Source organism: Candoia aspera, chromosome 2, assembly GCF_035149785.1.
Source record: "Candoia aspera isolate rCanAsp1 chromosome 2, rCanAsp1.hap2, whole genome shotgun sequence".
NCBI lineage: Eukaryota > Metazoa > Chordata > Lepidosauria > Squamata > Boidae > Candoia > Candoia aspera.
This window is the reverse complement of record NC_086154.1, coordinates 219,896,905-219,914,219: the sequence shown is the minus strand read 5'-3', so window position 1 is coordinate 219,914,219 and position 17,315 is coordinate 219,896,905.

Here is a 17,315-nt window from a genome sequence, read left to right as displayed (position 1 = left end):
ACCATGGTACACTTAGATAATTATATCCAATCAAAGCTGGGAAGTTTCTGGAATTTGAGCTTTGATGTAGAGCTGATTGTACTTATTTGAATAATGTACAGATAAAAATCTAATGACCTACTGAATTTAAGTTCTCTGAATGTTGTGCTACAATCCTTGGCTCAAAAAATAAACTGAATGTGCAATCAAATGTGAATTTGGGAATTAAAAAATAGAAAAATCTATTTCAATTTAACGTATATTTGAAATTAACATATTTAAGTACACATTTAACTGATAATTTTTATGAAGATGTTTTTAGACAGACTGGATTTATGAATGCAAAAGCAACAGAATAGAAATTGATTTCTTGTCCATATCTAACATGTCATCTTCAGCCCATTACTTATTGTTTTAATGGACTTCTCAGAGGGTTGGAAAGAGAATGGCAGTTTGCAAAATACTACAAGTTTAGAACATCTGCACATTCCTCTATTAACAGGAAAACTGGTAGCCACCTCCCTACTGCTTCACCCAGGTAGTTTACAAGAAGATCAAGGTACCCGCACTGTAAACAACTTAAAAATAAATGGTATGCTTAAGCAAACATATTCAGTTGTCAAGAATCTCTGTAACCTAGCCTTCTTTTTCCCTTTTAATAAGACATTGTGAGAATCTAACTTCTCGGGTGATAAGCATCTGCTAGGGGCTTGACACCTGTTTTGAGAATGACCTTTAACTTCATTGTCACTGGATGAATTGATGCATTCCTGGGATACCAAATGCATCAAAGGTAGGTGTTGCCCATGAGTGTAACTGCACTGTTTATTCTTAAGAATGCTTCTGGCCATGCCATAGCTCTCATGGGAATGGCTGCAACCAAAAGCATGGTTTGAATATATGGCCATGTGCCAAGGGGAAAAAAGACAAAATTAAGTTAGAGTGATACATGGCTATCCAGAAATAATTCATCATGATCAGCCTACAGCTGCCTCTCCAAGTTAAATTTGTAATGGTTGGAATTTTAATCCTGTTTTATTGTAAGCCGCCCAGAGTCCCCCTGCAGGGGAGAGATGGGCGGTGAATAAATGTATCAAATAAATAAATAAATTGTCATCTTGTTTGCAATGTCTTTTCACATACCTGAAGACCAACTGTTTAGTGGATATTTTCACCAAGAATATTTAACACAAATATTACATCCATACTTGACACTGATTTTGCCTGATTTATCTAATATTCCCTTGTCAAATGACATATGGGAAGAAAAAACAATGAACTTTAATATGACTAATTGAAACATTAAAATATAGAAGTCTTGATTTCCCATTGTAAAATTAAGATTCTATTGATATGGGAAGCCTCTGTAAACACCAAAATAACTCCTAATTCAGTTCCTTGAAAGCAATAATCTAATTACTTTGCACAACATGATGGAGAAGCTACCACATTAATAAAGGAATCTGCCACTGTTGTTTCTTTGCATTGGAAAACATCAGACTGAAAAACAGAACCTGAAAGAAGAGACAAAAGGAGTCAGTGTTTTCCCATGTCATGTACAGTTTGTTTTTAAAATATTGTTAGCACCAAGACAGTGTTTTATGACTCTTTATGTAACAGATGGACTCTTGCCTACTATTATCAAGCATTTTAAGTCTGCCTTGAAGGCCATTGTACCTTGGTTTTCAGCTTTCTCAAATGAATTGCATTAGCTAGTTCATTTCTCTAGTTTCACATGCACAGACACAGCATATTCTACAAAACATAATGACAACATTTAGGCTGGACTCTTAAGTAGCTTTGAGTAAGTCCCCTTCTAAGAATATTAGCTTCCATGGTTGCATACATTTCTGTAGAAAACATAGAAATTTAGGAATGAAAACTATATAGAATGGTCCAAGCTATATTTCCTGAAAAAATGTTAATCACCAGATTTTCAAACCAGGCATTAAAATCTCCAGCTTTAACTCTTCCAAAGAAAAGTCCCCTTCAAAAGTGGCATGATGATTTAGGTTTCAAGGGAGGAAGCCTAAAATGTGGCACTTGGGATTCATACAATACAATATATATATTCTGTTCAGAGTAGAAAAGCTAAATGAAATTTCAAATAAAATCATTTACAGAACTTGTTCCTCAGTGGAAGTTTGCATTATTATTTGGCATGACTTCATAAAAAAGAGAATATAATGTGTAATTTGCTCCAATTAGCATTTCTGGAATTTTGTTCAACATTTTAAACAAAGGTTCAGAGAGAATTGGAGTGTTTATGATTTTTAAAATTTATCAGTTGAGTATGCTGTAAAGACCCCTAAACTGGGCATATAAATCAAAGTTTGAAACACCATCTGACTTCTAGGTTATAACATGATAGCATGTAGAAATGTTTGCCAGGGAGATAATAAACTCTTTTATATTAGTTTTAATGGCCTTGTTAGCACATAGGGCATTCAGTTTATTGCAGTAAAATGAAAAGAATCGAACAAAACATCCCCACTTGGAACATTCCAGTGGAATATTTTGTGTGGGTTGTGTTCTGATGTGTCAAGTTTGCATTCAGGCCCCTACAATAAAACTCTCTCTAGGAGTCCCAACCTCCACTCTGGGTTTTTCAGAGAAAGACAGGATGAGGTGTAGAGAGAATAGTAAAAAAAAATTCATATACAATTAGCCCTAATACACATCTATAAAGTCTAAAGAGCTAGTTCTTTATTTAGGTATGTCCTGAGGTTCATTTTTAAACCTTTATATCATAAGGGTTTGGTAGCTATTCTTTTCTCAGGCTTTTCCATCATGGCTTCCTGTAACCTGTTTACAAAACATCCCTCCCTGATTGCAGATAAACTGTTTTCTGCCTTGCCAGTTTCTTCCTTGATGTGATGGAACAAAATTTTAAATATTTTGAGTGCTCCATTATGTGGAACAATAGGAACTCAAAACAAGCCCCTTTTGTCTCTCTGTCACAAAATGGTTCCTACCCATCAACATGCAGAAAAGGGGATGAAATAAAACAAAAGATTATTGTAGGAAATCATGGAAACAGAACTTTGACTAACAAAGAAGCAAGTGTACTGGACTTACTTCAGTGCTGTCCTGTTCAGACTAAGCACCAGACAGGTTCTTAAAGAGTAATCTTTATTAAATAACTATTTACAATAATTAAGTCCTTGATATGCGAGACTTGGTTAAGCAAGCCCAACAGGCTGACTGGAGGCAACAGTTCTCGAACTGGAACGGTACTGGAATGGCACTGATGCTGAATCTCTGACTCACTGGACCTGGAACAGGACTATGAACAACAGACAGGGATGAACTGGAGACTTGGATCAGGACTCAAACTCAGAGCAAGGTTAGACTCGTCTGGGGGTTCTGGACTTGGCTGGGTACTCTGAACTGAAGACTTGAAGACAAGGCTTGAAACTGGAGCAAGGCTGGACTTGGCTGGAAGCCCCGGACTAGACTGGATTCTCTGGACTGGAGACTTGGAACAAGGCTTGGAACTTGGAACTAAGCTGGACTTGGCTGGAAGCCTCAGACTAGGCTGACACCCAGATCCTGAACACAATAGGTGTGAAACTCCCAGACACAACAGAGCATATGAGGCGTGGGTGCACAGGACTGAAGGCAAATAGTGGCGCTGGAACATCAAGCCTTGCCCATGCTGCTGAGGAGATTGTGGAGATTCACGGCTGGAAGCAAGGCAAAGGCTACTGGGCACTGCTGACTCTGTTTCCTCGCTGGCAGTAGATGCAGGATTTGATTCATCTTTGGAATGGAGCTTGAACGCTGGTTCCTCTTTGGCCACAGATGCTGACTCTGATACTGGTAAAGACTCTTCTCCCGAAGCTGCAGGCTTGTAGGATCAGTTGTCTCCGGCAGCTCGCTGTCTGCACAGCTGCCTTTTATCCCAATCTTTGGCGTGCTTAGAGTCTCCTGCAGCCAATTGGTCTGCCTTCTCCTTCACGCGCTTTTAAGCCCATCTCTGGCATGCGCTGATTGGCGTATTCAAATCCTCCTCCGGATCTCACCCAATCAATGTTGTGGATTCTTCCTGCTCTGCTGAGTCATGCTGGAGTTTTGTTTCTCCGATTCCAGCCTGGTAAGTTTCCATTCGTCCTCTGACTCAGAACTAGTTTCACTTTCTGAGTCGAGGCAGGCTTGGTTCTGACAAGTGCACACAATGAACAGTAAAAACACTCTTCTATGGCTTCTGGCATGCTGTTCTTCACCCTCCTGCACATGCAGAGTGCACTTTTTTTGGACTGAGCAAACTGTTGGCAATGCTTAGCAAATAATGCCACTTAATAACTAGTGTCGATGTTAGCTCTGACTCTTGCAGTTACAAATCCAGAAGGACAACATTTTTGTGCCACATTATAAAAACAAGGATCCATCAATATTAGATACTTGCTTTTTTCTCATTCTAGTTCTCAGTTATAATATAATAGAGACACAAAGAGGAAAGAGTAAGCTGGTTACAACTATTATGGAAGTGTTCTAAGGGTCGCTTAGGGTCATTCTCTTGCCTTTGTGATGACTCAGTGCTTAATACTTGCTACTACTCTGAGAACTGTAAAACCCTTTATGAGCTTTTCTATTTTAACTTTTCTGCTTATTCATTATGCGTACAGTATGTACAACTTGCGTTGTTTGAGGCTATAGAGATTTAGGTAGCAATATCAATAGGATCTGTAGCTGTGTTCTTGATATCAGACATTGCCATCAATAACTAATTACCATCACCTTGCTATTAGTAAGGGTAACTGGAGGAAGATGATTAAGGCAGTGTGAACTGCATTAAAGTCAATTGATTAATTTGCTTCCACAACACATACTGGATAAGTAAGCCAATGCTGCAAAGTCCTAATGCCAATACTAGGTTGACTGTGAAACAATTTTTAAAGGGTCTCTTGTCACACACAGATACATAACAGCAGTAAGCAACGTGAATATTTTTCTTTGCAAAAGAATACAATCAAAGCAGCAACGCTTAGTGGTAATTCCATCACTTTTTCTTCATTTTGTCATGCTTATCACTGATGGCTTCAGCACTAACCCAGGACATTTGTTATGGTTCTGGCTGATGGAGAAGGTGGGAGCCCTCTCCAAGGGGAAAAGTTCATGTGCAAGAAAATTAGAAAGGAACCGCCTTAGAGTTCTGAGGTTTTTCCAGTAAAGTTTGATGGTTCTGTTTCAGTTTAGCAGGATTCTGTCTATTTGAGTAGAACAATAAATACTAGAGTTCGATTCCTATCTCAGCGTGGTTCTTTGCTGTATACCCTGAGAATATTAGAGACAAATTAGGGTTAGAGTAGTAGAAAGGTCTGGTAAGACCTACATTCAAAATTCAGTCATAAAACATTTTGGATAGATATCGGCTGGTTATAATCTCTCATCCTAATTTACTTCACATGGTTGTTATAAGCAAAAAATAGAAAGAACAATATTTTGCTTTTACCTCTTAGAATAAAGCTGAATGCAATGAATGAAAGAAAAAGGCATCAGTCTGAGGCAGTTTTTCTCAATCCAATGTTTTCCAGATGTTTTAGATTAATTCCATGGGATTTGACATCCAAAACATTTTGAGGATATGAGTGGGGAAAGGTCTACTCTAAGGTTTCCAATTGTTGTGGACCAAACTCAGAACAGAAGCACCTGAAGTTGGAGAATCAAGAATCAAAGCATAAACTTGAATTATTCCAAAGTCTGAACACAACATAGGAAGAGGCCCTCATGACCTCTTCATTAGGCTATTGCAACGCACTCTACATGGGGCTGCCCTTGAAGAGCAATCAGAAGCTTCAGCTGGTACCAAATGCAGCTGCCCGGGTTGTAAATAGTGTCGGCTACTTGGCACACGTAACACCACTGCTTCTGGAGCTGCACTGATTGCCGGTGTGTTTCCAGGTGCAATTCAGGGTGCTGGTTGTCACCTTTAAAGCCCTTCATGGCTTGGGACCGGGTTACCTTAGGGACCGTCTTTTCCCAGTTGTTTCTACCCATCCAATCCGGTCCACCAGGATGGGCATGCTCTGGGTCCCATCAGCCAAGGAATGTCAGCTGGTGGGGACCAGGAGACATGCCTTTTCTGCTGTGGCACCTGCCCTCTGGAAAATCTCCCTCCTGAGATTAGGATGGCTCTGACCCTTTTGGCTTTTCTGAAGGCCTTGAAGATCTGGCTTTGTGCCCAGACCTGTGGCCCTGAGTGTGTGAAGGGCCCCATTTCAAGGTTGTGCTAACACCAATGGCTTTTAAGATCTCTTGGCTGTATTCATATTTCATTTTCTGTATTGTTTTAATTGTTTGATTGCTTTTATTATTGTTAGCTGCCCAGAGTCACTGGTCTGAGATGGGCAGCTATATAAAATAAATAAATGAAAAAAAGATTAAATGAAGAGATTAAATGAAAACTGAAAATGCAGTATTTCTGAGCCAAAAGAGGCATTGTGTTCTAATTGAAGGTTCACTTTTATAGGAGCAAGTGTTAAAGAACATAGTAGCATTTATATCTGATTAAATAATCAACAAAGGCATAGGCGTCCATGGCAAATTCAAATTAGGCCCAAATAATAATATGTGCATGATGTCATCAAAATGCAAATTCTACCATTAAATATTTGCATCCCAGTATCTGATGGAAGTATGTAAGCATAGTTTTGCAAATTGTGCTGCTGTTGAACTTTTTAGGATATTTCTCTGCAGTGTAAGGGAACATTCCCATCCAACCCTAATCTCTTCTTTTAGAAAACTATAAGAATCCATCTCTCATTTTTCTGTTGATTCTTCTAGCATAAAGTATCAGTGTCTATATAATGATCATGGAAGTCTTTCTCAATTTTTTTTAAAAAATATTTTTGCTTTAATAACAAGTCTAATATGTTTCGGTGTATCCAACAGATTGTCCAGATAATGAATACCTATTTTTAAGTTGGCTTTTTTTCACTTCCTGTCTTATTGCAACCACAATAAAAGAAATGAGAATAGTAAGAAGAAACACCGTTTTGTTTGGTCAAGACTTCCCTCTTCACACTGATAACATGTTGAAATAATTCTGGCATAGGTCATCTCTTAAATTGCATCCTCAGTCATTAGGAAGAGCTAGACCTAGCTACTATATATCTTAATTATTTCACAATAAGATCTATAGTTTGTACAGTTGCATTATTCACATTTGTTGCTCAGCAAAATTTATACAGTTTAGTACCTTGGTTTATAAGGCAAAACAGACATGCCAGAAATCACACCTTTTTGGAATAGGCTCAATGGCTTCAGATGAAAAATTGTTACTTTTGAAAAAGAATCAATTTGTGAAGGTCGGTGTCCACTGATCCAACTAGCACATAGTACTATTTACTAAACTTCACAACAGCCATAACAGATAGAGTTACAGAGCAAATGTCCTGAGGATAAATGGCTTCAATTACTTTATTCTGTGGACAATTGGAGTCATACCGATGATGTTGCTGCAATGAAAACAATGGTATTATTTCCACACTTTAGACAGAATCAAATATATTGGGGAAATCTTACATACTCAGTGCTTGTTACAAATGGTGAAACTACTACCCATGAACTAATGGACTTGGCTAATAGAACATTAAGCCATTTTTTTTGTATAAAAATAGCAAAATAAGAAGCTTCAACTTCCTTCTGCAGTTCATTCATAAATCATAAGAGTTGGAAGGAGTTGCTTAGAACTTACAATCCATTCCTTCTGCTTAGTGCAATAATAGAAATTAAACCATCCTAGTTAGATGGCAGTTTAACCATCTTTGGTTAAACTGATTGAACACATTCAATCAAAGACAGCCTACTACTTCTCTGAGGAATTTTTTCTACTAACAAATTGTGGTTGCTTTTAGGAAGTTTTTCTTAGAGTCAATCATAATCTGCCTTCCTGTAACTTAAGTCCATTATTCTGTGCCTTGGACCTGGAACAAGAGAAAACAGGCTTTGACTCTCTCCTACATAACATTGTTTCATGTATTTGAAGAGCTATCATATCCCCGCTTCTTCTGGATCCAATTGATTAACAACAGAAGTGTGGGAGATGGCTTTTTGGCAGGTCTGGGGTGAGTTGAACATAATATCTATTATTGTCCTCTGAATCCTTTAGCTGATGCATCATCAATCTATGGTTAGTAGTTTATGCAGAATACCCCTGTTTTCTCTATTGATTAGTATTAAATCAAGGACCTCTGGTTGCTTTTTACTATGTAGGGGGAAAAAAATAGTGAGACAAGTCAGGAATTTCCAGGAAGCACCATGTTTGACAAATTTGGTTTACCCAGATTTGTCAGGCTAATTAAAGTCTCCCATGAGTAAAACTTCACACTTCTTTGAAAGATGTGCAGTTTGTTTTAGAAGGTATCATCCACCTCTTTTCCCTGATAGGGACACTGACAGTAGACATTAACAACAATATTGCTTTTATTGTTTCTTTTACCTGCTTTAACCAAATACTCTCTCAATAAGTCTTGGAAGTTGTTCTGTATTGTCCCTGATCCAGTTCAATTATTCAATTCAGTTCAATTATTTCAATTCCACATATCAGTGACCATGACTTGTTGTCTTTTACAGGACACAGTTACATCTTTTCTGCCCTTTAGGGATCCACCATTCTGTCTTCCATTCTGCAAAATCTCTTTTCATCCTTTGAAAACTTAGAACATGTCTCCCCTGCAGGAGTCTGAAATTGTTTCTTAGTTTATGCAGTGCAGAATATTTGTTACAGCTCTTTTGGTTGTTACTGTCATCCACTGTGCTTGCTTCTCTGTTTATATGTCTTCCTTATGGGGAATTGCTTCCACTTTCTGTTCCTGCTGTAAACTCTCCTTTTCTTGAACTGATAAATCCTTTCCCTTTTCTACCAACTGAAGTGTGTCCATTTAAGGTTCCAATGCTTTCATTTTTTTCTTCTTCAAGGACTGCAACAGGCTTGCACTGGTTGCAAGCATATGACAGTTTTCCCTCACCCCAACCCTCAGACAGGAAGGCAAATATGCCATAAGCACTGTAAAGTATAGTTGCGTACCCTTAGTCCATTCTGTCATGCTGAAACACCTTTCACCTTAGCTCTGGTCATCCTGTATTTGGTTCCCCAAGAGGTTGCTGAAACTGAACTGTTAACTTGGGAGGGGCACAAGGGGAGGGAACAGTGAGACCCTTAGGAAAGGGAAGGAGACCTTATCTGGTGGAGGGAGAAAGGCCACATTCAAAGCTCCATGGCTCAGATAGGCCAACTGGTAAACCTGCTTAGATTCACAATTTGATATACTGGATGAGTCTCAAAACCTGGTAGAATGTATGAAGCTCACAAACATGAACCTCACTTGCTTAAGATAGGTTATGTAAGTGTTATTAGCAACTTATACAGTAGGACATTTAAGAGATTTTTTTTAAAAATACAGTTTTTTTTAAATACTTCTAAAAATAAGAATTATTCAAATTCTCCCTCCTCACTAACTTAAGAAGATATATTTATACTCTTAATATTGATCAAGAAATCCTAAAGGGTTAAAGGATTTGGTCTTTTAGAACTTCCCAGATTTAAGGCTTTCTTACAAACATATTGGTATGAGAATGGGATGAATTATTATTTTCATAACATAAGGATATTATGTTCATTATATTCATCTTGTTTTCAAAGGTCAGTTAATAAGTTTCATTGCGGACCAAATATTAGCTTCTGTTCCACAAATATTTGCTGCAATCTGAGCCTGAAAAATAGAGGTATTTTTATTTATAAAGGCAAGAAATAAATGTTTGATATTAAGTGAAAAAGAAGAAACCTAATTAATGAGATTTTGTAGCAACATTTCAATTATCGCAACTTAGACACATTGAAGTGCATTGGGATGATATAAAACAGAGTTTGACAGTATGATATGAGGTGAAAGATTTCCTTCAATGTATTAGATAAAAAATGCTAGGGTTAAAATGAAGGAAAGTACATAGGATGCCAGTTAAATTTCCATAGTGGCATTTTTATGAGAAGAATTTCCAGATTTTTTTTTTTTTAATAAAGTATGTCAACTGTTGCTCAAGGATGAAATACGTGCCTTTTCCTTAGTTTTGGCTCCATATTTACAAGGGAGAAAGAACTACAGTGCCATTGTACTGCATATGTACTTTCTAAAAATATAAAAACATCTCCGGCTGCAATAATAAAAAATAGTGTCTCTAATAAATTAAGACAAACAAAGGACAAGGGCAGATCTCATCGTTCAATATTTTAAACCTAGCTGTGTTATTGACAAGTTTATGAGTTTGTTGATTGATGGATACAGATTGGATCAGAAATATTGGAAGAGCACAGTCCAGGGAATAAACATTCTGAAACTTCTAACAGAGAGAGCTTTAATCAACATAACTGTTCATATGGCAGGTTATTTGAGTTGTATATAGCAAACGGATTCTGTGATGCTTCACATTAATTCTTGATTTAATTTTGCGGCATTCATTCAGTAAGAGCCATAAAATTGTCATTGGCCCATTTCTTTGTTTAAAAATTGAGTGCATATATGTCAGCCAAGTAATAAATTGTTTTGACTTATTCACATAAAAAGGATTAATAATAAAAATTCTGTTGAAAAATTTTTAAGTCATACCAGTTAACTTTTATGCTCTGTCTTCCTTGATTAACCTGACTACTAGTTTCTTGCCTAATAGCAATGCAGCTTTACCCAACTGGATCAGAATTGTTGTTGTTTATTCATTTAGTCGCTTCCGACTCTTCGTGACTTCATGGACCAGCCCACGCCAGAGCTTCCTGTCAGTCGTCAACACCCCCAGCTCCCCCAGGGACGAGTCCGTCACCTCTAGAATATCATCCATCCATCTTGCCTTTGGTCGGCCCCTCTTCCTTTTGCCTTCCACTCTCCCTAGCATCAGCATCTTCTCCAGGGTGTCCTGTCTTCTCATTATGTGGCCAAAGTATTTCAGTTTTGCCTTTAATATCATTCCCTCAAGTGAGCAGTCTGGCTTTATTTCCTGGAGGATGGACTGGTTTGATCTTCTGGCAGTCCAAGGCACTCTCAGAATTTTCCTCCAACACCACAGTTCAAAAGCATCGATCTTCCTTCGCTCAGCCTTCCTTATGGTCCAGCTCTCGCAGCCATATGTTACTACGGGGAACACCATTGCTTTAACTATGCGGACCTTTGTTGTCAGTGTGATGTCTCTGCTCTTAACTATTTTATCGAGATTTGTCATTGCTCTTCTTCCAAGGATTAAGCGTCTTCTGATTTCCTGACTGCAGTCAGCATCTGCAGTAATCTTTGCACCTAGGAATACAAAGTCTTTCACTGCTTCTACATTTTCTCCCTCTATTTGCCAGTTATCAATCAAGCTGGTTGCCATAATCTTGGTTTTTTTGAGATTTAGCTGCAAGCCAGCTTTTGCACTTTCTTCTTTCACCTTCATCATAAGGCTCCTCAGTTCCTCTTCAGCCATCAAAGTGGTATCATCTGCATATCTGAGATTGTTAATGTTTCTTCCAGAGATTTTAACTCCAGCCTTGGATTCCTCAAGGCCAGCATGTTGCATGATGTGTTCTGCATACAAGTTGAATAGGTAAGGTGAAGTATACAGCCCTGCCGTACTCCTTTCCCAATCTTAAACCAGTCCGTTGTTCTGTGGTCTGTTCTTACTGTCACTCCTGGTCGTTATACAGATTCTTCAGGAGGCATACAAGATGACTTGGTATCCCCATACCACTAAGAACTTGCCACACTTTGTTATGGTCCACACAGTCAAAGGCTTTAGAATAGTCAATAAAACAGAAATAGGTGTTTTTCTGAAACTCCCTGGCTTTTTCCATTATCCAGCGGATATTGGCAATTTGGTCTCTAGTCCCTCTGCCTTTTCTAAAGCCAGCTTGTACATCTGGCAATTCTCGCTCCATGAACTGCTGAAGTCTACCTTGCAGGATCTTGAGCATTACCTTACTGGCATGTGAAATGAGTGCCACTGTTCGATAGTTTGAACATTCTTTAGTGTTTCCCTTTTTTGGTATGGGGATATAAGTTGATTTTTTCCAATCTGATGGCCATTCTTGTGTTTTCCAAATTTGCTGACATATAGCATGCATTACCTTGACAGCATCATCTTGCAAGATTTTGAACAGTTCAGCTGGGATGCCGTTGTCTCCTGCTGCCTTGTTATTAGCAATGCTTCTTAAGGCCCATTCAACCTCACTCTTCAGGATGTCTAGCTCCAGCTCACTGACCACACTATCAAAGCTATCCCCGATATTGTTATCCTTCCTATACAGGTCTTCTGTATATTCTTGCCACCTTTTCTTGATCTCTTCTTCTTCTGTTAGGTCCTTGCCATCTTTGTTTTTGATCATACAAGAAATTTCTAGGTTGTGGTGCTAAAACTACAATGAATATTACCTACAAGTAGCAAGTTCTATCCTTCACAGTACATTGCATTTATTCCTTTAAACATATATAAATTAACATTAAATCTAACAATAAATTTAACATTAAATAATTTCATGGGACTAAAATCCCAAATTAAAACTCTATTCAAGGTAAGGAAAAATATTATAATTTTCAGATATAAATAACTTAATTGATACTGCTGTAATGTCTCATGCATCTTTAGAAAAGAGTAACTTTAATGAATCAACTCCTTAAAGTATGCATACCTTTTTAAGGTTTGTATAGAAGCCTGTGGGGAAAAAAATGAAGAATAAGAAGTAACAGAGATATGGCATTCTTATGCAAGAACTAAAGCACTTATTTCTTAATATGTTCAAAGTGTGCACAGCCCCAGATAAATAATAAAATAAAATAAAATAGGCATTAATCTCACCAAAAGTTTTAGAACCTAATAAAATGGACACATATTACTTGCTCCTGTTCACAAATTACCTAGGACCTGTTCAGACTCAGCTAATGCCATGAGTTGTATGTGACATTTTCTTGAACAAGTATTTAGAAAACTCCACTGGTCCAGAATGTGGCAGCTATATAAGTAACCTTGATGATAACTGGGCAAGCTCTCCTACAGTAGGGATTTGCACTCATCTAGCAAATATAAATCCTGAAGAAAAGCAGGATACAATGTACCAAAAATATGGCCTAGTAGGTCAAGCTGAATCCTTATGAAACAAAGAAGTCAGGCTTTGTGAATAAAGCAACACTTTGGACCAATGCAGAAAGAAATGAGGGACGGGGATGGCCAAGGAATGGAGTGGAGTCATTTGTGTCTACCAAGTCTCTCTTCTGTCTTTCATTTTATTGAAAGAAAATGCTGTGCATCATTACTTTGTAAAAGAGCTGGGCTTGTGTGTGTGAATGTGGGTGTGTGTGTATGAAACTTAAAAAAAGAGATAATTCACAAGGAAAAGAAACAAATGAATAAGTCTTCTATTTCTGTACTAACAAATATAACTATTTTGGCAGACTCCTTTGCCTAGGATGTCTGAAAAGAAGAATGAATGCCTACTGCAGCATAGTGTACTTCTTTAGGGATGACATGTGGTACATATGTGCTCTCTTCCACTGTACGATCATTTCTTCAGCTGTCTGCAGCTACCCTGTTGCTTACACTTTAGTGAAATCTCTTAATAAGAAACTGTGGAATAACAACTCAGTACAGGAGGCAAAAGGTAAAAAGAAATGTTTATTTTTTTAGCAGCAACTGCTGGATCTGTCCCACAGGATGAGTTACCAGCACTGCGATGGTTACAGCACTTATAAACATACATAACGCAATGTGTCCATTTTTCATTGGTGAAATATATATATTTTTGCCTTAAACTTTACTTTTTTTACACATGCAAAGACACTTTATTTGATATGTCATTTTAAAACACTTCCTTATCCTAAAATATCCTGACATACAATACATATAAATGTATTATTTTCTGGGAGCTTATGATCTGTCTCCTTTAATTGTTCCCCCCCCCCCTTTTTTTTTTTTAATATAAGTCATCTGGAGTCAGACAGCCTCTAAACTGAATGAATGGAATGAAGGAACAAATGAACATACATACATATATACATACATACATACTGTACATAGCTTGGTTTTCTTGTATGTGACTGGCCTATTTAGAGATAATGGAGAGCCTTTATTTGTCCTTGAGTACAATATGTAATTCCACTTTGTTTTCCCACTAGTAGTTATATTCTCACTGCTAAGGGGAACTATACACCTTGAGAAAGTAAAGGAAAAATTCTTTCCCTGGAAAAATGTAAAAAAAAAAAGTCTAACCAACTTCTTTGCCCCAAAATTTGATGGATAATTTTGAAAAGCCATTTATGATCAACTTGGGCAGGGGTTAGAGAAAAATCCACTCATCTTACTCCTAGGTTATTTCATATAAAAAAAAAATTATCACAAACATGATCATGGATCATGGATTTTCAAGTTGACACTATCAAGTCCTTTTAACCTTTTTATTTTCATATGGTAAAAGTGTCAAAACAAAGCAAAGAAAAAAAACTATCTGTTTTGTTTTCTGATAAAACTTTGCAGGTAGTGTAATCTGAAGAGAGGGCGAGGTTGTGCCCTCTCTTTCTACAGATTATTTTTCCTCCTTTAAAACAAAATCTTATTTCAAACTCTTCAGGGATCAGCCACTAATTTTATGCAATTTAAATTCTTTTTCGAATACTTATCAGGTTCCATTTTGAAAGTTTAGTGATACTCGCTGAAAAAGTTTTACAGATTTTTTTTATTATTATTATTTTATCCTTTTTTCAGTTCTATACATTTTCAGACCAGTGACTCAGAACACCAAACAAACTGAAAAAGAGAAGACTGACAGTACTGCCTTTTCACTGTCATAAATTTGATCCCCTTAGGCATTTTATGCTGAAAAGACAATAAGTTAAATGTTGATCTCCTCAGCTGCTCTGGTATAAAGTTGGTGTAGCATGGCAAAGTAGATAGATTTTAAATCCTAAAAAAAATGTATTTATTAACATTTGTGCACTTTCCTGATTGCATAGACATATATTTCATATACTGTATAATCGGTAAGGCTGGATTCATACAACTTTTCCATCATGGGCGCTGCAAGCTTTGTTATCAGTTTTTGAGTTCAAATGTAAAGCCCCTCAATAACGTGATAATTTCAGACTGTAGTTCTGTAAGGGGAAAAAGTTATTGTGTCATTGTACCACATTAACAGCAGAGAGGTAACTATAAAGAAATTAAATACTATTTTCTCAGCATTTTGGCATTGTCTCTCAGTCTTGTGCAGCTACCAATTTTGAAAGCACATTTGCTTCATGACATTATTTTTTTTTGGGGGGGAGGCACTTTGCATAAATATTTAATGAAGCAAAATATGTCTCTGAAGATCTGCATAGCCCTTGTCATTATAGGATATTGACAACGGCTATGCATAGGATAAAGACTACAGTATATAACATAAAAACAAGCTTTGTAGCACCATAAAGGCTTACATATTTCATATTGCATAATTTTTGTGGATTGTCTCTCAATATAGGGTCATGCCCCACTGCACTTTACACTGGACCCCCTGATCAATTTCTATATAAAAGGGGAAAAATGCAGAAATTCAATATTAGAAATGGCAGTATTCAAAAACCAGCAGGGGAATTCTCCAGCACATTCTGTTCCAGCACTTTGAGAAAAGGAGTTATAAAGACCATTTTCAGTGCAGAACAGTGAGGTTAGAATACATTAGAAAACTGAATAACATTTCTTTAGGATTAACAAAGACCTAGTTTCCTTATGTTTGCATATATTGACTAGTTTATTATTGCTGTGTTTTTTATCACTATAGAAACGTCTTACTGTCTCTCATTTCTTTCACTATTGCCTTCCATCACCACCAGGACCTTTTACTCTCTTCCCAAAACAAATTTACGTATAGAATACTTTCTCGGGATTATAGTTTATGCATTTGTTGAAATGGACTATGATTCGTGAAAGGTTATGAGTTAACACAATTGATAGTCTTAAAACTCTTCATTGTTTGAGAATCTTTTAAACTCACTGATGATGCAAGATCAAGATCACCAAAGAAAAAATAATGAGCATTAAACAGATAGATTCTCCCTCTCTGTCTCTGTCTCTTTCCATATGTAATGTATGTTTGTATGTATGTTGCTATACAGGCTTGAGTCAATATTTGAAGTCAAGTCCATAATTGTTAATGTTTTCTACTACAGATTAAGGTTACTATGGTAACTAATCATTTTGGCCAGGTGAAGAGGTTGAATTTAATTGTCTCCTTTTCGGATGTTAATTTTTGCACCTGGGGGGAAGAACTTGCCTGGACTTGTTTTAGTTTCAGTTTCCCTTCTGTGTAGGCATGTAGAGAGTTAAGCAGCTCTCACTGAGAGCCTGTAAGAATGCAAAAGCTTTTAAACATGTTTTGCTTTCTGTAAATAAAATTATTTTTATAGAAATGCCTGGGGTGTGACTTTTCTGATCTCTCCTGGGCCAAAGGCTTTCCTAGCAATCTGCCAACAGCGTATGGGCCCAGTAAACAGCCCAGTAAAACCCAGAGAGAATAGAGAGATCAGCTCCACACCTCATGCACAATTTAAAGGCAGGTAGCAAAGACCTGTGAAGACTTTCTTTGGAGCCACCTGGAGATTTTCCAGCAACTGCCAGTCTACAGGACAAAGAAGCCAGCTGAAGTGACTTGCAAAAGAAGGAAGAAGCCATGGCTACCTCCCAGCCCTCAGCAATGCCTCTAGAGCCCCTATCAGAGACCAACTATTTGAATTGGGCCATGAAGATGGAGATGTATCTTCACAGAGAGAATCTTTGGCTGCCAATTGGTGAACAAAGACCCCAAAATCCCAGTACTGAATGGCTTAGACGGGATGAGTAGGCTAGAGCCACCATTATTCTGGGAGTTGAGAACAATCAGCTAGTCCACGTGCGAGGTATGCAGTCTGCAAAGCAACTTTGGGACACTTTGAGAGACTTGTATGTAAAGGCAACAGCAGGGAGTAGAGTTACCCTGACAAAAAAGTTGTACAAAGCCTACCTTGAAGAAGGAGATAGCCTTCCTGAGCACTTGCATTATATTCAGCAGCTGTTTGTTGAGTTGCAGGAGAGAGGAATGGAATTTACACCTCTCACAAAATCCTATATCCTCCTGTCCTCACTGAATGAAATGTGGGGCACGCTGATTTGTACCCTGGAGGCTATGCCTGAAACAGACCTCACCCCATCGTATGTTACACAGCGCTTACTCACTGAATGGGAGAAGAGAGAGGAAAGATCCCCCCCCCATCTCTTCTGGAAAGCTGCAGTACCAGAAAACAAGGGAAAAGAAGGGAAAGGAAGCTGAGGCCACAGCGCTAGCCAGCCAGCGATGCTTCACTTGTGGTTCA